This window comes from Callospermophilus lateralis, chromosome 11 (assembly GCF_048772815.1).
Source record: "Callospermophilus lateralis isolate mCalLat2 chromosome 11, mCalLat2.hap1, whole genome shotgun sequence".
NCBI classification, from domain to species: Eukaryota; Metazoa; Chordata; class Mammalia; order Rodentia; family Sciuridae; genus Callospermophilus; species Callospermophilus lateralis.
The window spans coordinates 17,661,740-17,681,351 of record NC_135315.1 but is presented as its reverse complement, the minus strand read 5'-3'; the positions used below and the strand labels follow the sequence as shown (position 1 = coordinate 17,681,351).

At 45.0% G+C, this 19,612-nt stretch overlaps 1 protein-coding gene across 1 annotated transcript in view; it reads right to left on the bottom strand.

Annotated features, from left to right (window-relative positions):
• Nucleotides 1–18,755, bottom strand: part of Map3k14 (mitogen-activated protein kinase kinase kinase 14) — a 42,721-nt gene extending 23,966 nt beyond the window's left edge. Inside the window, exon 1 of the mRNA XM_076869725.1 lies at nt 18,674–18,755. The gene's annotated coding sequence lies outside the window, so the exon portion shown is untranslated. The remainder of the gene's footprint in view (nt 1–18,673) is intronic.
• Nucleotides 18,756–19,612: the final 857 nt, after the last annotated feature.

The following is a 19,612-nucleotide window of genomic DNA, read 5'->3' as shown; positions in this document are numbered from 1 at the left end:
GGGAGGTTGCTCCAGTCTCCCTAGAAGCTCAGGGCCAGGACTTGATGGCTGATTCTGGCTCTCCTCTTTCATTCCAAGAGCTCACATAATGCAAGTTTCCAATCTGAGTGCAAATAGAATAACCAAATGAGTTCTTAAAACGCACTCATCCCAGACCTGCTGAATCAGAGTCACTGGGCATTAGGCCCAGAATCTGTACTTTTGGCAAGTTCTCTGGCTGATTCTGATATCAAGGGGCCAGGGATTGCCATTTGGTCCCTGCTCTATACTCTAAGGCTGCACTGTCCAAAATGGTAGTGCCTGGCAACACGTAGCTATATTTAATTAAAATCAAGAAAAATTTAAAAATCAGTCTGTTAGAGTAGCTCCCACACTGGACAGTGCAGATGGAAGACATTTCCATCACTGCAGAAAGTTCCAAGGTTGTGCTGATCTGAGGTTGTGACAGCAAAGCTTTCTCTGGCAGCAAAATTTCTTTCTTAGGATTCTGGGACAGGAATGAAGTTTAGGCTAAATGAGTTTTTGATTCACTAGAAGATACAAAAATAATGTTTTAACTGTTGCTCTTTATAGAAGATAACCTTTCTAAAATGAATCATATTTCAGTTCCCTCTTTTAGTAAGTGCACAGTACAATGAAAATGCCAAACTGGGAACCAGAAGTTATGGGGTTATCTAGCCTTGGCAACATTTTTTTAAAAAAAGTGCAGTATGGCCATTTTTGTGAAATGAAATCCCACATCAATCTATATATAAAGCAAGCAACTGGCATGTGACTTATGTTAGAAATAGTGGCTCTGGTTCAGGGAGGTGGGCAAGACCTCTACCTGCTCCACTTCCTCCACCCACCAAGGACCCCTGAAGAATCCAGGTCTTGAAGAAGAGTTTGAGAACCACTGGCCTTGGAAATCTTCTGAGGTTCCTTCTAGTTCTGAGAACATAACAGATTTGTCAGAATAATTTGTGGCCTGGATGACTCCAATCCAGAACAACAATGGTCAATATTTACTAAGCACCTACCATTACCAATCTCACTTTCAGATGTGAAGGTATGGCCTAGAGTGATGTGGTAGGAAAGTTCTGCAGCTATGGAATAAAGAGGTGGGGCCTAGCTGCTGCCTCCTGAGCCTGCGCATTAACCTTGAGCAGCACCCCCAACTTCTCTTAGCCTCTTCAGAGTTGTTTCAAGGGTTCAGAGAGATTATAATACATGAAATGCCAACCAGTTGGCCCAGCCAATAGACAATGCTAAATAAATGTTCATTCCCTTCCCCTTTACCAGGCTGCTAAATGCCATCACCTGGCCACTGTGACTCCTCTGTTTTGGCAGCCTGTAGCCAAGGTGTCTGCAGGTGACTTATGGCTATGGCACCCATACTTGGATCCCTGGTTCTCCATATATGAAAGGGAAATACAAATATCTGCCCTACAGGGCCATCTCAAAATGCCCACGGAGGGTCCAGAGCAAATCCTTCTCACGCCTATTTCATCTGGAAATAAAACCCTGCCCTTCTTTGAATGCCCAGAGAGGGTAATAGCAGAAGTGGAATGACTCAACTTCCTCAATAAGATATTGGTTGAAAACCAGTGTCATCCTGATGCTTCCTCTTTTCAGTCTTCAGCTTGCCTGGCCATCAGGCCACGCTGGGCAAGCTCCTGCCACCAAAAACGAGGGGCTGAGCAGGAAGGGGGAACAAGGGCCAGTGCCAGGGCCAAGTGAGCCAGCCTGGAGGAACAGCTATCTGGCTAGAAGGACCTGAAGTCTCCACACAGGCCCAGCCCTGGCCCCCTTTTCTGTCCTGCCTGCCTTCCCTGAGTCCCTGGCTGGCCTCTTTCCAGCCGAACTGATTCTTTGAATAGCTGGGCAGCCATGGTAGGTAGTAAAGTCCCTAATTCCTTTCCTTGTCCCCTGTTCCTCTCACAGGGAAAGCCTTCTTGCCTCTTCCTTTATATCTGCGCAAATCTCAGATATTTTTTCAGACCTATCTCCTTGATGAAGCCTTTATGGTAGCCTTCTGCGTTCACTCAGCAAGTGTTCGAGAAGTATCTCCTAAATGCCAGGAAGGCAATCACACCACAACTCTCAAACACTTGCATGTGCTGTGCGCTGTGCTGGATGCTTTATCTGCATTACTGATGCACCTCATAGCAACTCTGCAAGGTTGGCGTTATTGTTCCCATTTTACAGATGAAGAAACTAAGGCTCAGAGAGGTAAGTTACTTGCCAGAACAAATGAGGTTCAATTTACACAATTAAAGCACCTAGCAGGGGGTTAGCATTTCAACCTCTTGACCCATTCCCCAGGAACCAAGGATGGAGAGTTCTTCTCTAAAATAAAAGCTTGTTGACTATGGTATCTGGAACATCTAGGAACTGAGCAGTATTATTAGCTATGTGAATATTATTACCCATAGGATCTTCCCATCCACTTGTAGACAGAAAACACAAGAACTAAGAAAGAACGGTCTCATCAGTAAAGGTTGAATCAGCAACGAACAGGTCAGACTTCTAGTTGAATTGCATCAGTATGTTCCTGAGGTGTTATGATTTTAAACTTTATTAAAAATCATAAAAAATCCACACACAATACACAATACACAGATAAAAACCCCAAGAATTCCCAGTAAGATGGGGCTGCCTTTACTGAAAGAACCATTTAAGGATGTTCTTTGGAAAAAATAAAAGTAAACCAGAGAAAAGATATTTGATGCCAGAAACAAAGGTAGGCATGAGAACTGATGCAATTCATGTTGGTCAATTTAATTAACAACTGAGAATAAAAAATTAGTTTAAGACATTAAAATCTAGACAAGAATAAGGAAAAAGGGTAGAGTGGGTTGTTCACTGGATAAAAGGTAATAAGATCCTTAGCTTTTGGAAAAGTTTATATATGAAAATGTTTACATATTAGGTGGGAGTGATGGTGCATGCCTGTAATCCCAGTGTCTTGGGAGGCTGGGCAGGAGGATTTCAAGTTCAAAGCCAGCCTCACAGGTACAAAAACAAAAAACAAAAAACAAAAACAAAAACAAAAACAAAAAAAACCAAACCCCAAACCAAAGAAACCCCAAAAACAGAATTTTAAAAGGTATAGTTAGATGCTGACTAAAAGAAACAACACAGGGGCTGGGGATGTGGCTCAAGCGGTAGCGTGCTCGCCTGGCACGCATGCAGCCCGGGTTCAATCCTCAGCACCACATACAAAGATGTTGTGTCTGCCGAAAACTAAAAAATTAATATTAAAAAATTCTCTCTCTGTATCTCTCTCTCTCTCTCTCTTAAAAAAAAAAAGAAACCACACAAAATTATAGAGAAGAGTTTGAAAATAGAGGGATGGGAGGAGAGATACTAGGCCAATACTAACCAAAAAAACATGTAATATTCACACTGGACAGAATACTTATGACACAAAGACCTAACAATCACTTGTAGATACCCAACAAAGAGCCTCAGAGTCCATGGCTGGAGGCAGGGTGGGTGAGGTTTTTGGTAGTAAGGTCTTGTCATCAATCAGAGTGTCCTGTTCAACTTCAGAGCACTCTAGGGTCCTAGAGCACAACTGGCCTGGGGCAAGCCCTGGGTGTGCTGGGTGCTGGGAGGGCACTGAGGAAGTATATACGATATAGGAGCATGGGAACAGAGACATGCAGCAGGCACAAGGGGACACCCAGCCTTGACTGCGAAAGTCAAGAATTGCCCAAGAAAAAGAGGGTGTTCCAGGTAGAAGGCACAGCAAGCTAAGGCCCAGAGGTGAGTGTGAGTAGGGATCACAAATGCCTTGAAGCTGCGGGTGGGTAAACTTAAGCCACACAGTCACAGGAGATGACACTGCAGGTGAAGTTCAGGTACCAGGCCATGCAAGTGCACTTGGTCCTCATATATGGTCAGCGCTTTATTCTCAGAAAAATGAGGGGGCTAAAATTCTGCACTACTCTATACTCTTGGGGGCAGAGCTGCAGATGGGGGACCCCACAGGGAGATGGGGGATGCTGGGCATCACAAAAAAATGTGGCCTGTGGTGCAGAACCCTCATGCCAAGCTGGCACAATGCCATTATAAGCTACAGCACTCTGGAAGGCCTGCTTGATTTTTTTCTCTCAGGTGGAGACAGAGTGGGCAAGTGATCACTAGAAAGGAGGCAGGGGCATCCCCGGGGTTGGGCACTCTCAGTGAAACTCAGCTGGAGGAGCATCTGGAACCTGCTCCCAGGCCAGGTTGAAGTTTGCTTCCCAGGAGAGCAATTTCTGCATATGTATTTCCCATTACAGAGAATATGAAATATGACAGTTCATCAGTCATTAAAGTCTTCCCGATCAATTATGAAAAAAATAAAAAATAAAAACAAAGCCAAAACCTGTCATGCCCACAAAAAAACTGGTCTTACTGCCAATTCCACAGGCCAAACTGCAGGGTAAATACAATTTATGACTGTCCTCCAATTCTCACCACATGTCTGAGATCAGCAGGTCCAAGTGTACAGAAACACGGCTTCTGTATACAAAGCCCCCTCAGATGTCCAAAGCAATCACCTCACATCTGTTCTACCAGCACAGATCTCACCCACTTCCAGATTCTCCCTGATCTCCGCCCATCCACACCCTCCTGAGCTCATCCCAAAACATGTCCTTCAGACAACTTCAAGCTCAAAGACATCTGTTGGCACTGATTCTGGGACCAGTCCCAAGTCTGTGGTCTACAATCTATCTGACCACTGTTTCCGAAACATGGGAAACTTTGACTCTGGTTAGTCTAACCTCTCCCCAGTCCCCTAACTACTCAACTCTGTGGGTCTCATGGGGCCCCCCGGCACTTCCTACTTGTTCTTCACAGGCAAGCTCAGGCCTTCCACCTCCAGGAAGCCCCTCCCAACAGCTTGACCCCCTTTTTTGACTGCTAATAGCACCTCTCTCCTCACACTCACCCTGGCCCTTAATCACACACTCACCCCCTTTCACTCTTCAAAATAATGCAGCTGAAAGATATCAGGGGTTATACCAAGAGATGACAGCTACTTTTTGTGTGTGTACAAGTCAGAATTGCATCTAGGTATGGAACAAATAGAAATACAGAGAAAGATGCATAATCAAAGAGTTTATAGAGTATTTTTATAATAGTAAAAAACTGAAACAAAAGGTAATTATCAACGAAATCACTGCCTATACATTAAAATGTTTATAAATAATTATTAATAATATGAAGAAATGCCTATGGGATACAATGTTAACAGAAAAAGGACACAGAATTATATCTAAAGTATGACCCCAAGTCTATATAGTATATTAACATTCATAAAAAATAGATACCCAGCCCAGATATCGAGCAATAGTTCTCTTTTGGTGGTGGGTTTATGGATGTTTTAATATTTTTTATACTTTTAAAATTTTTCCAGTAAGTATGTGTTAGTCTTCTCAGTTTTCATTTTTTTAAAATAGATGTTTTCAAGTGGTTAAAAAAATACAGAAAAAATATAACATGAAGCATAAGTCCCTCCCACCCTTCCCGCATTCCTCTGAGGGGATCCCCCTTAGTTTCTTGTATATCCCTCCACAGATGTTCTCTGTATTACTTTTATGATGAAAACAAGCTACAACTAAAAAATGGATCTCTTTGTATGGGATAAGGACTTAGGAGACGTGGTCATTTTTGTGAGGGGGCTTGATAAATTCGGGGGGAGCTGCCCTCCCCCCATGCAGGCGCAGGCGCATATGAAACCTTACCTTTGAGGTGGTCACTGAGCTCTGGCAGCTGGGTTACTAAACAACAGGCTGGAGATGGTTTTGGTTTTCATTTCACTCTTTCTTGTTCCCCTGGGGGTTGTGAGTTTTATCAGTTGTGACTCAAGAAGGAAGGTGCTCGGAGACAGCTCCATCAGCTGCCCTCAAATTGATGGCCACTGCCTTGCTGTTATCTGTCATCATCTAATGATGAACATATGCAGTGGTTACAGGCCTGTGCTCGTGCTGAATGACAGGGATGCTCTTGGGATGAGTAGCCCCAAAGAGTGGCAAATATAGAAGAACTGGACCACAGAGAAAACCACTGGTCCTTCCTCTGCTGCTGACATGAAGGGCTGGGATTGGAGGGATGGCCTAGGCTTATGCCAGGGGGCAAGCTTTTTTTTTTCCTTAATATTTATTTTTTAGGTGTAGATGGACACAACACAATGCCTTTATTTTTATGTGGTGCTGAGGATCAAACCCGGTCCCGACCGTGCTAGGCAAGCGCTCTACCACTGAGCCCCAATCCCAGCCCCAATCCCAGCCCCGGGGGCAAGCTTTTTGGCTAGTCTCTCCTACCTTGCTTACATATGATCTCAAACCCTCCTTTTCTTAAAAAATAAAATAATATAAAATCTTTCTGGACATGGTGGCTCATGCCTGTAATTCTAGCAGCTCAGGAAGCTAAGGCAGGAGGGTCAGGAGTTCAAAGCCAGTCTCATCAACAGCGAGGTGCTAAGCAACTCAGTGAGACCCTGTCCCTAAATGAAGTACAAAATAGGACTGGGGATGTGGCTTAGTGGCCAAGTGCCCCTGAGTTCAACCCCCAGTATGTACCTACATACGTACATACATACATAAATAAATAAATATTTTTTAAAAATACAAAATACTTGTTCTTTTTAAAATTTAAGCAATACAAAAGTGCTCTATAAACCAAAACAACAATAAAAAACTAAACCTAACAAAAGTCCCTGAAGAATTCCCTCTTCCCTGAAACATAAGAAACATTTAAGCTTTGTGTAAATCCTTCTAGTTCCATTACTGTACATATATAAACATACAGGGGCTGGGGATGTGGCTCAAGCGGTAGCACGCTCGCCTAGCATGCGTGAGGCACTGGGTTTGATTCTCAGCACCACATAAAAATAAAATAAATATATATATATAAAAGTAAAAGTTAAAAAAAAACATTCAGGATGGCACTATATTTTAGATAAAGAAGGGAATGTAATCCCTGATATTATATAAATTACTACCTTCACTTAATTTGCATTTCAGTACATAAAGATCTGTCTCATTTTTTGTGGTAATGGGGATGGAAACTAAGGCTTTGTACAAACTAGACAAGTGCTCTTCCACTGAACTACATCCCCAACCCCTTTTTATTTTATTTTGAGGGCTGGGCTGGCCTTAGACTTATGATCCTCCAGTCTCAGTCTTCCAATTTATATTTCACTTAAAAAAAATGGCTCCTGAGATTCCATGCTACAGATATATCATCATTTCTCCACCTATTCTTCTATGGATGGACTTTGTTACTAATTAAATTTTCACTTTCTTTTTCTTTCTTTCTTTTTTTGTGGTATTGGGGATCAAACACAAAACCTTGTTCATGCTAGACAAGCGCTCTGCCACTGAGCCATATTTTTCACTTATACTTCAAAAAGACCCACCCTTATCACATTTTTGTATATTTATATGAGTAACTGTAAGTGGTAAATCCTGGGGGCTGGAATTTCTGGGTGACTCTTTTGTTATCAGACTGTTTTCTCCTATTTTTATGGATTGGACAAGTAGGCAGCATCAGACAGTGGTTCCCAAACACACTGGTTATTGCTGGAGAGATGATCCTTGCCCTCAAGGTATTTGGGGTTGGGGGCAAAACTGGGTAGAGGGATAAATAAATAAAGGACTTCCAAAATGATCGTAGGATCAGAAGGGCCTTTGGAGGTAATCTGTTCCAACATCTCTTACCAATGCTGAGGGACGGCTATCGGGCTATATAACAGGGTGGCCTTGGAGTTGCAAAAGCCAAATTTCAATCATAGTTCCTCAACATTCTGGTGTGTGACCACCAGGGCACAGTTTATTTAATCTGAGACTTTGTCTCATCTGTAAAATAGGCATCCTCAAACCTACCTAACAGGATTTTACAGAATGATTAACTATACGAAACAATGTTTAATTTATACAATACAGTGCCTGGCACCAGCATAATGTTCCTCCAGTGAGATGGAAGCTGTTAAGATGAGCAGTCCTTTCCATGTTTGAAGTGCAAGTTATTTGCAAGTCCTTGCCTATGCAGAGCTGAAATCCACCCCCACTCCCAGTTTCTAGCCAGCAGCCCTAGTAGCAGAAAGTCTATTACACACTGTTGGAGGAGGAGGAGGAGGAGAATCCTGAGAGCAGAAGGGCACAGCAGTCAGCAACCAACCTCTGAGGATGTCTCTGAAGAACATTCAGTAGACCCCATCTGGCCTGTCTCCACTACCAACATGCTGGTTGTCAATAATAATATAAATTAATAATGGCAACTATTTTTTATGGGGGAGGGTACTGGGGATTGAATTTGGGCACTGGGCCACTGAGCCACATCCCCAGCCCTATTTTGTGTTTATTTCTTTAGAGACAGGGTCTCATTGAGTTGTTTAGTGCCTTGCCTTGCTGAGGCTGGCTTTGAAATTACGATCCTCCTATCTCAGCCTCCGGAGCTGCTAGGATTACAAGCTTCTAGGATTACAGGTGTGCGCCACAGCTCCCGACTAGTGACAACTATTAATGCTTGCTATGTATCAATCCTCACAAATCCAAGAAAGCCCTTTATGGAGGAAGAAACAGACTCAGTCGATGAAGTAATTTGCCCAAGGCAACACTGCAGGGAAATAGCAAGGGCAAGATTTACACAGGGGACTTTACATCAAAACCCGTACTCATAGCCATGACACTGAATCCCCTTTCAAATGATCTAAACTTTAAAATTGGGACCCAAATGCAGAAGCTGTCATAAGCCAAAGATTTGTTGGTGAGAAACCCAGGGACTGACCCAGGAGGAAGCATTTTAATTAGGAAGCATGAACACAGCCAGTTTAATGTTCTGGAGAAAGAAATTGGGAGCAAAGACTGTAAGGCAAGCCTGTGTTCTTTAGACCAGCGCAGGGCCCATCCCAAGGACCAACTCTATGACAAAGTTCAAATCTGCCATTCATTTTATAATTCTGCTGCTTCCAGGCTACCCCACCCCAACCCAGTACTGGGAGGATTGAACCCAGGGCCTCATACATGCTAGGCAGACATTATTCCTTATAGAGTGATTAACTCTAGAATGATTAAACATCTCTATCAACTGAGCTACATCCCCAGTTCTTTTAAAATTTTGAGATAGAGTCTTGCCCAGGCCGGTCTCGAATTTGTGATCCTCCTGCCTCAGCTTGGGATTATAGGTGTGTATTACTGTTCTTGGCTTCCAATCTTCTTGTTTATATTATTATTATTTTATAACAAAGCCTTCAGTATCAACAACCATTGTCATAAATATGGTCGATACTTTGTCTCTAGGCCCCGGATACAGGACATTTGATAAACTTTAAAAGAATAGCATTACAATGGCATTTTCAATTTAATGCTAAAATCCCATGCACAGGGACAGCCTAAAACAAAAAGAAATCATGTGCCAGAGAATATCATTGCTTCACAGAGGTCAATTTGCAATTGGAATGTGGGAGAACAAGGAGGGAAAATGGTATTGAGTACAAAAACCAACCTCACATGTACTTCACTTTATACAATAAGCAGCAGAGCCTGGCACAGTGGTGTATACCTGTAATTCCAGAGGGTCAGGGTGCTAAGGCAGGAAGATTGCAAGTTCAAAGACAGCCTCAGCAACCTAGTGAGACCCTGTCTAAAAAAAAAAAAAAAAAATATATATATATATATATATATATGGCTGGAGATGTGGCTCAGTGGTTAAGTGCTCCTGGGTTCCATCCCCAGTCCCTTCCAACCCCTGCCCCACTCGCCCCCCCCCCAAAAAAAAAACAGCAAGGAATTTTTTAGAATATTTTGTGTAACTAAATATTCTCATGCATACAGTAGGAGCTGCAGCATATATCATTCAACAATGACCAGTTTCCAAATATCTATCTGCTGTCCTTGAGTCTAGAATCATGCCAAACATAGTTTCTTTGATCATTTAAAATTCATTTGATGATCTTGCCAAGCCTTGAGACCATCATTACAAGCAACTCTCTTATTTGACCATTTAGATTAGATTCAGAACAAGGATATAGTCAATTTTTCTGAAATATAACCCCACCCCCTGCTTTTTGGGGTTGTAAATCTGGTTTTTACAGGCCGTACTGGCTTCAGGCAGGGTCTACCTGTAATAAGAGAAGATGAAGACTGGCTCAGGCTCCTGTAAGGGAGGAAATTTCAAGTTCACAGTAGTTACTAGTGACTGGTTCTGAAATTGAGGAACTAGTTTGAGGAACTTCAGAATAAACAAGAAACCCAGATAAGTTGGCTTTCCACAGAAGACTTCCAAGGCATGGGGGGGATGGAAGGAAGCACATGGCCCACTCTGCCCTTTGGCAGTGGAACCCTGATTATGACCTAGTTTCAGACACCAGCCTAAATACTCTTTGACAAACTAGCTCAAGTGACCAGCTTGAGGACATAAGCGGCCAGGGTGCATTTGACATGTCCCTTTCATAATAACAAGACACATTCTTGTTCTCCCCTGGGAAGGAAGGAAAGACCTTGGAAGCAGGGTGTAACTCTCAGATGATCTCAGACCAATTCCTGGGAGGAATTTAGATTTGACTCTTGTGATTCTGCTCACAAATACTTATGCAGCAGTTTCCATGTTCCAGGCACTGTGCTGACCAGCTGGAATATGACAGTAACCAAGTCAGGTGAGAACTTTCCCTGAGGTAAGCCTAAAAGCCTTGGAATGGTGGGCCTAGTTGTCAAGAAGCGTGATCACTCTCAGGTCTTGGGCTATCAGCCTATGACTCAGTCTGAGGGGCACCAAACACATGGGATTTGCTGGTGTGGTCTCTCCTTTTCTCTATACCTCCAAAGGTGGGAGAGGTCGGCCCTGTTTTTTTGTTTGTTTGTTTGTTTGTTTTTTGGTACCAGGGATTGATCCCAGGGGTGCTTAGCCACTCAGTCATATCCCCAGCCCTTTTTATTTTTTATTTTGAGACAGAATCTCACTAAGTTGCTAAGGGCCTTTCTAAATTGCTGAGGCTGGTTTTGAATTCGTGATTCTCCTGCCTCAGCCTCCCGAACCGCTGCCATTACATTTTTTTTTTTTTTTTTTTTGGTGGTTCTGGGGATTGAACCCAGGGCCTTATACATGCTAGGCAAGCACTCTACCAATTGAGCAGGGCTGCCTGGGAGCTGCAGCTCGTTGCCACTGCCCAGCATCACCACAGTCTCCTACCATGTGTCGCTGCCCAGGGAAAAGATCAAATTCAAAATGTGAAGTATGATTTCAACGGAATATGTATGTTTTCACCATAAAGGTGAAAATCCTTAACTGCAGTTTCTTGCAATTTGCAGAGCCTGGCACAACTGACACACCCTGGCAAACATTCCCTGAGTAAAACAATGACTGACACACTCCTGAAGAATAAGTGATAGGCCACAGGCTCTGAGATGTCTAATCATATGGCCCACAGGAGGGGAAAGAACCAGATCCCTGCAGAAGGGGCCATATCATGGAGGTTATATTCTGACAGCTCCCCAGCAAGAAAGTGTCCTGTAAACTGGCTGCTGTCAGTCCCTTTTCTAAATGCTGACCCAGAGACCTCCTTCCTTCCTTTCTTTCTTCCTTATACTGGATACTGAACCCAGGGGCACTTTACCACTGAGCTACACCTCCAGTCCTTTTTATTTCTTATTTTGAGATGAACTTGCTAAGTTCTTAAGGCTGGCCTCAAACTTGGATTCCTTCTGCCTCAGCCTCCAAGTTGCTGGGATTATGCGTGTGCCTCACTACACCCAGCTGAGACCCATTTATTTCTAATGTGAGAGAAGATAACCCTTGTGTCCTGGACAAAGTCCACCCAGCTCAGATGTGCGTATGCATGCCACATGGGAGGTGGTACACCAACCTCTGTCTTTTACGTTTATCTCTGTAGAGCTATTTCTGCTTCTCAAAGCACAGCATCTGCCATGAGGGACTGCTGGGCATGGCTGAAGGAGCTGGGTTCACCTAAAGGACTCCAAGCATAATGTTAATTGGCAATCACATGCTCATTCAAGGCGGTTATACTCCCTTTCCTTTCAAGTCTCTCCAGTGTACCAACTAGAACACTGATTCTGCCCCAGTTAAAGGAAAGGTCAATGTTAGTAGAGGGTGGGTGGTGGACCTCAGATACAATGGCTCTTTGCACTTATAGGTGGCCAGCATCTGGAGATGACATCATGCTTTGCCCTCAAGGAAGGGCCTCTCACTGACAGAAGCCCAGCGGATCCAGCTGGGATGATGCCCGAGTACTCTGGCTCTTCTGGCCACCTGTACACCAAGGGCAACATGTCATTTCTTCACAGAAGAAAGATGTGAAAGAGCTTCTAGGTGTCCAGTGGGTTGGGAGCCTTGCAAGCAATCACCTATTGTCACCAAATGCCCACTTTGGGTCAGACATTGCTTGGCAAGGTTGGAAAATGCCCTAAAGGTGCAGGCAACCTTTGAGACTTCCGGGTAACCCTGCCCAGACCTGTATTATCAACCTTGGCCTTCTTTTGATTACATAAAGCTCGTCATACAAGAGAGTGCCAAATAAATAGCTTTCTGTTTATTTTTTCTTAGACACAGGGCAGCAGCTGCTGGGCTCCACCCTTTCTAGGCCTGGTGGAGCTTGAAGGAAGGCTGAGAGAGACAGGATTGATGTGAGGAAATAAAAGGAGGAGCTGGTTAACAAAATAAAATTCCTGACCCAGCAGTAGTTCCTTTGACCAGTGGCAGCAAAGCCCAGCTTAAAGGAGCCCAGGTTTTAGTTCAGGCTCGGCCATTAACTAGCTGGGCATCTTTTGGCAACTGGCTCAGTTTTTCTAGGCCACCATTTTGTCTTCTGCAAAACAGGGAGGGTACAAATGCTAATAGTTCTTTCTTCTTTATCTTTTTAAAATTTTGATTTTTAAATTTTTGGTAGCAGGGATTAAACCCAGGGTGCTTAACCACTGAGCCACATTCCCAGCCCTTGTTTTATTTTTTATTTTGAGAGAGGGTCTTGCTAAGTTGCTTAGAGCCTCATTAAATTGTTGAAGCTGGCCTTCAATTTGCGATCCTCCTGTCTCAGCCTCCTGAGCTGCTGGGATTACAGACATGCACCATGGTGCCTGGCCTAACCATTTTCTTAACAGAGTAGTTAGGGCCTAAGAATATTAGCCATGCCAGCCCAAAGTGACGGTTGGTTAGGCTAGACTGGTGGGGTGTGGGCACTGGAGCTGGGGAGGAGTCTGTGACTGAGACAGGAAACTGGAACACTTGCTAGGGAATAACAGTTCCTCTGTTGCAGCTCCATAAAGTCAAGGCCACCTTGTGCTTATAGATGTCCCTGACCCATCAGCAGTGCAACTCAACACCAACCGCATTAGTCAAGTACAGAGAATATGAACAAACCTCTACCTTGATGGACACCTGATGGTGACTTTAGTGGGAAAAGAGTCAGCAGAAGCTGCAGCCACCAGAAACTCGGAGGGAAGGATGGCTCAGGTGTTCCACCTGCCCATTCTTTCTGAGTCTAAACACTGGACCTGGAAAGGTAGACAACCAGGTGAAGGCAGGCTTAGAATCCCAAAAGCTTCCCAAGGTCAGGGTGAAATCTAGCCTCTCCAATCACCAGAGCTCTTGCAAGCCTCCAACTCCGGTAGTTAGAAGGAGGGCAGTGGGGAGAGGGTTCCCCAAAAGGTCTTTCATATCAAAGTACAGTTTGTATCTCTTTGCTTTCTGCCAAGGGATTTCCCAGCTCCCTGGGGCCAAAGCTCCCCTCCTGCTGCTTTGCTGACTGTCCCTGGAAGTGGGCCATTTTCCACCCTCAAGGTGGCTCAACTCAGGAGCACAGGGACACTGCTGACCTGGGCTTTGTGCCTTGTTCACATGACTCCCACCAGGGGAGCCATCTGTCAGTCAGCAAGCCCAGAGCCTCCCGCTGGCTTCCTGCTCCCTGCCTCCTAGCCTTGGGCTGGAATGAGAGTGATCTTTGGCAGAGAGCTTCTCAACAAGGTCTGCTCAGGACTTCCTCTGCAACTGTGCTGGGGAACAAATCACCCGTCACCTACACCCCTGCACGGGTGACTCACCTTCCAGAGAAAGTGCTCTGCTCACCTAAGCAAAGCTGCTTGGAAAATGACTAAGGCACCTATCAAATGCAGTGTGGGGCCAGCCAGTGACTGAGCAGGGTCCAAACACTGCCTCTCGCCTCCAGCCTGAAGTCAAGGGAGGGCTGCTTGCGAGCCTGCTGCTTTCATTTTCATCTGAACCGAGCTCCACATGAAGCCTGACATCCGGTGATCTATTTTTTCTAAAAACTAGGTTCACTTTAGAAATGACTCTTCGGCCATCAAGTCAGCTTCCCCAAGAGAAAACAAAATGTTATTTAAAGGGACCATCCATCTGGTGGGAGTTTATATTTTTTTTTTATATTCAGGGAAAGAAAAAATTTAGTCTAATATAATTTTTTTTTGTGTGGGAGAATTTAAGGGAAATCTATAAGTCCTGACTCTACAGATCCAGGGCTCCCAGACCTAGTAGTGGAGATAAGCTGATAAGACATTTTTCTAAGGGAGAAAGAGGGGGTGGTCTGGGGGTGTCAAGTGGTGGTGGGAATATTACCCTACAGAACCAAATGTTGCCTCCCACCCCCAAAAGATCAAGTCCTTGTTGACTTATATCCACACAGCATTCTTTTTTTTTTTTTTTCACCTCAGAGTTAGTGCTGGAACCTACTTAGCTACATGCAGGACAGCAGGGAGTCCCTAGACAGGCCCAGCTCTGCCAGAGGCTGGAAGTCCTGGGAAGCCCTGATGGTGCCCACTGCTTAGGATCGCCAACTATGACAGCACCGAGCCTGGGCTTTTAAGGCTCATTTAGAGTGTGGTAAGGGCAGAATTTAGTGTAAGACTGGGAGAACGTTGACAGCTGAAACCTCTAGGCCGGAGAAACAGCCTCCTGGAGGTCCTACTGAGAAAATGCCTCCTTGTCCTGTCAGGCAATCTGACTCTTCTTGACATCATCTTACAGAAAACAGGTCTAGTCACACTGTAGTAATCAGCAACTACTACTACTGCTATTACTACAACGACTACTACCACTAACAACAACAACAACAACAATTTGGCACTGAACAAAACACTATAGTACCACCTCTGGTTTTTTCTGTTTAAAATAGTCCATTAAGTATCCTATCCCATTTACAGACCAGGCACCCAATGATTAGAGAAGTGAAGCAATTTGCCTGAGGACACACAGGCAGACAGCTGCAGACCCCGCCCCCCCCCCCCCCCAGTCTGTGTGTGCTGACTGCCCAAAACTACCACACTTGACACAGGGACACCGGGATTGGCTCTGTTGCTTTGAACAGATCACTTGACCTCTCTGTCTTACTTTTGGGGAAATAAATGGGCATAGGCAGACTTGTCCAGATGATAGGCTACTTATCTTTTAGCCCCTGAATAATTAACAATATCAATCAATAGTAAATTGATTATAGATATCAATTATATAATTGCTACAATAGAAAAGTTGGCTTGGTTTAGTTAGGTTCAAACATTGTCACGTTTTGGGGAAAACAAAAACAAACACAAATCCTGATCCTTTCTTGAGCAAGTTAGAAAAAGCAGTTGACAGGAATTAGATGTCAGGAAAAGTGAGTTTAGACCCTGGGCAAGACATTGATTCCCTGAGTAGTCTTGTCTACTCTATTTCTCCTTATTGCCTTCACTTTTCTGATCTCGGTTTCTTCATATAAGTATTGTAAGAAAATATAAAGACTGGCTACAAAATTACTCCTGATGCATGTATTTCAAGGGGTTTTTAACAGGGTGCTAAGGGATTAAAAAATGTAAAACAAACAGCCAGGCGCACACCCATAATCCCAGCAATTTGGGAGGCTGAGATTGCAAGCTTGAGACTAGCCTGGGAAATTTAGCAAGATTCTGTCTCAAAATCAAAAACAAAAAGGGCTCGGAATATAGTTCAGTGGTAGAGCACCCCTGGGTTCAATCTGCAATATGTATGTATGTATGTATGTATGTAGGTACGTATGAATAAATAAATAAATAAATAAATAAATAAAGATTTAAAGCGGCAAGAAGGAAAGAGGATCTTTTAAACCAGAATACAAAGAAGAATACACAGGCCACTGAGGAAAACTTACTTTTTCTGCATTGTCACTTGGGCAGTAAAATAAGCCCAGAGCTAAGGACCCCGCACCTCAATGTCCCCAGCGCAGCAGAAATGCTCTCCTATACAATCTCCGCACACGCCTGTCTGGCCTTCCCTTTCTAATCTACTGCTGTCAGCAGCACCAAGTCAACTCAGAGCTCTCACACTTTAAATGCTCACCCGACCCAGGGAGGACACTCAGCCCCCATTCCTTTCCCTTATTCGGGATCTTGGTATGCCCAGCCCAGAGGGCTGACTTATCCATACAGCTCCCCAATCCACTCCCTGAATTGTCCTCCTCTCCACCAGTTTCACACTGGTGCCATCAAAAGTGCCCATAATGCTCAGATGTTTCCAGTTTAACTGAAATACTAAAATGGGGCAAACAGGAAGCATCAGACACAACTGCGGTAGTGACTTATTAATCACGAAAGCATAATTTTAGTTGCATTTTAACCTTTTGCCAGGAAAAAAAAAAAAAACAGCTATGAGATGATGGAAGCCATCAGTAGAAATGTACTGGTTGTATGTGTATTAAGCTGATTGCAACCTTTTATTTAGGACAGAATTTAGTTTTAAGATTTCTGCTTTTACCAGAAAGAAAATTTGTGAAGCTAACCAGGATGAATCTGTCAGCTCTTCACAAGCCAGGCGGGCCTCTTAGGAAAGTCCATGTGCTGTCCACTGAGACAGGAAGAAAATAGGAAACTAAAACTGATAGGCCAAAGTGATACAACACTCTTAAGAGGGGTCAAAACCCAAGTAAACAACCTCTGATAAAGTTTCTATCTCTTTTTCACCTCTACAGGTCTCTCACCAGATCCTAGCCAGAGATGATTCTTTATCACTTACCAAAAAGCTCACAATAGTCACCTAGGGCTGGACAACCAATCAGGGCTGGCCCTCTTCTCAGCATTAAGTGATAGATAAACACTCCAAGCAGATCACAAAGGAGTCAGTGTTCACCAGGAGACCAAAATGAGGAACCAAACTACCATCTGTTGAGGCGAAACGACTCAACCAGACATTTTTGTTTAATAGATGAAGGTTCATTTGGCAGGGTCTCGGTGGTGCCGCTCCCACAAACTCTAACAGACAACACCAGAGGCAAAAACCCCCTTCAGAACTGCTCCTTATAATCAGAAAACAATCAGAAGATGACCTAAAGCTTAGCAGCTTATTGCTGTCTGATTTCACAAACTGGTACATAGTATATTTCTGGGTACATATACTTAGGTACTTCTTTCTAAACTTAAAGGCAGACACCTTAACTTTTGACATCTTCTGAGAAGTTCATCACACCCTTCCAAATAAATGAGGATGCCTCAAAGGTGTTTGAGAAACTCAGAAACCTGGCTTCACTCCAAAAACTCACTTTGACAATACTTTAGAAACATCAAGAGAAAATTGAAATACATCTTAAGCAACAAGCACTTGCAAGAGTCCTCTCACATTAAGAGTATAAATTCACACCAAACATTTCTCCATCCTTTCTCCATCTGAATATTATTACATGGTCCCAATTTAGGAGTCTGAGACACCCACTCTCAGTTAGCTATGTGGCATCAGACAAGATGTATGCCTATCACCTCAGGTACCTCACCAATAAAACTGGACAATCATAGAACACAAAGGGCTGAAGGGAAAAGATTACAGGTATGAAGATAATAAGAAAAAAAATGCAATACTAATATTAAGATACTATCTTCCTTTAATCTTTTAGAAAGACTATTTTTTTAGTCACAGGGTTTTCAACATTTTTCCTGGAATAAACTTTAGCCTGCTATTTTGCGTCATGGTTCCATCTCATCATTTAATTTCATTCATTTTTAGAGTCCTTAATCGGTCATTGGTGCTCAGTGTCTCTAGTTAACAAAAATGATTTTGTCATTGACACCACTGATTTCTGTATCTTTTCTCCATTCATCCTCTCCACATTAATTCATTCACACCCCAGTCCACCCTTGAGGGCTGAGAGCAACATTTTAACTTCAACTTGGAAGGAAAGACTTTTTCTGAAGTTAGCAAGCAACAATGAGGTTCCTGGGCAGGTGGGCAACCGACAGGTAAAGTCCGGATGGGTCGCGGTCAGCGAGAAGGGAGGATGCTGCGGGTGGCCGCTGATGGGTGTGACATCAAGCACTTCCCAGGGAAGGCCAGAACAGGTGGGAGTGCGCACTTCTTCAGGGGGTCATCCAGGGCGCAAAGCATGAGGGGCGGACCTGGTGGTGGGGCAGCTGCGCACGGCAGCAAGGGTACTGGGGAAGGGGAAGCAGAGCGCCCCTATGCGCGATCGAGTCGAACGTGTGGCCTGCGGAGGTGCGCGGCCTGCAGGCTCCGGGCGACCGCGGCGCTGGCAGCGCGTGCTAGGGCGCGCGGGCGGACAGCCCGGGCGTCCAGGATCCGGCGCGAGTGGGTCCGAAAGCCAATGCCGGACCACTGATCCTCCCCGTTACCGCGCGGGGGGCCAGGCCGCAGCCCGGCCCGGGACTGGGGGACGACCCATCCCCGTCACTCCCTCGGTGCCCAGCTTCAGGTACTGCGGCCCCGCCCAGTCACCTACCGGCTGAGCGCCGATCTCCCCAACCAAGCGAGTGTGGCGTGCAGCTGGCCAGCGATCTCCCGCCGCCGGCCGCCGAACGCAGTGCTCTGAGCCCACGATCGCCCCGCCCCGGCCCCGCCCCGGGACCGCGCCCCACCCCCTCCCCACCTTCTGGGCCATCCCCGGGGCCACGCCTCCCTCCACGGCTGCGACTTTGCCGGGCTTTGGAGCCTCCTTTCTTTGGCCACACCACGACCCTTGGCCCCGCCCAGTATCCCAAACCAGCCATTGAGACGGCCCATCCCGGTCTGCTGTCATTCCTCTCTCCAGCAACGATTGGTTAACGAGGTCAAGTTTACAGAAATGGGCACTATTTCCGGTCAAGGTTTATAGAGGAGATTGCGAACCGATTTACAGAAGGCGGAGGCGGCCTTGGTGTTGGTGTAACTACACATGCGCACTCGGATTCTGGCACTCTTTTTTTTTTTTTTTTTTTTTAACCGGTTGCATTCTTCTTGAGGTTACGGGAAGGAAGGGCGACTGTGCGCATGCGTGGGCACTCCCAGCTCTAACTTCGGTTACCCTAGAGACGTAGAGGCGCTCTCCTCCCGGGTCTCGTTTTCTCCCTCTGCTGAGAGGGCGGGGCTGTTGTGGCGGGGGTGGAGGGTGGTCTGGTTGGAAATACTTTTATCGAGCACTTACTGTGTGCCTGGCACTGTAGAGTCCCTGAGGATGAGTAAGAAGGTTACACTGCCTGTCTTCGAGAAGCTTGGGGAGCCAGGGGCCTGCACAGGGCAGACCACGTGTGTTGAAACCCAGGGCTAAGCGTGCTTGTGGCGTGGTACATCCCCTTTAGGCTGCTGGAAAAGCAGTGTGGTGTGAGTGCTGCACGAAGCATCATCTCTTGAATTTACAGGCCACAGAGCCAGAGAGAAGAGATTTTTACATAAACGAGAAGAT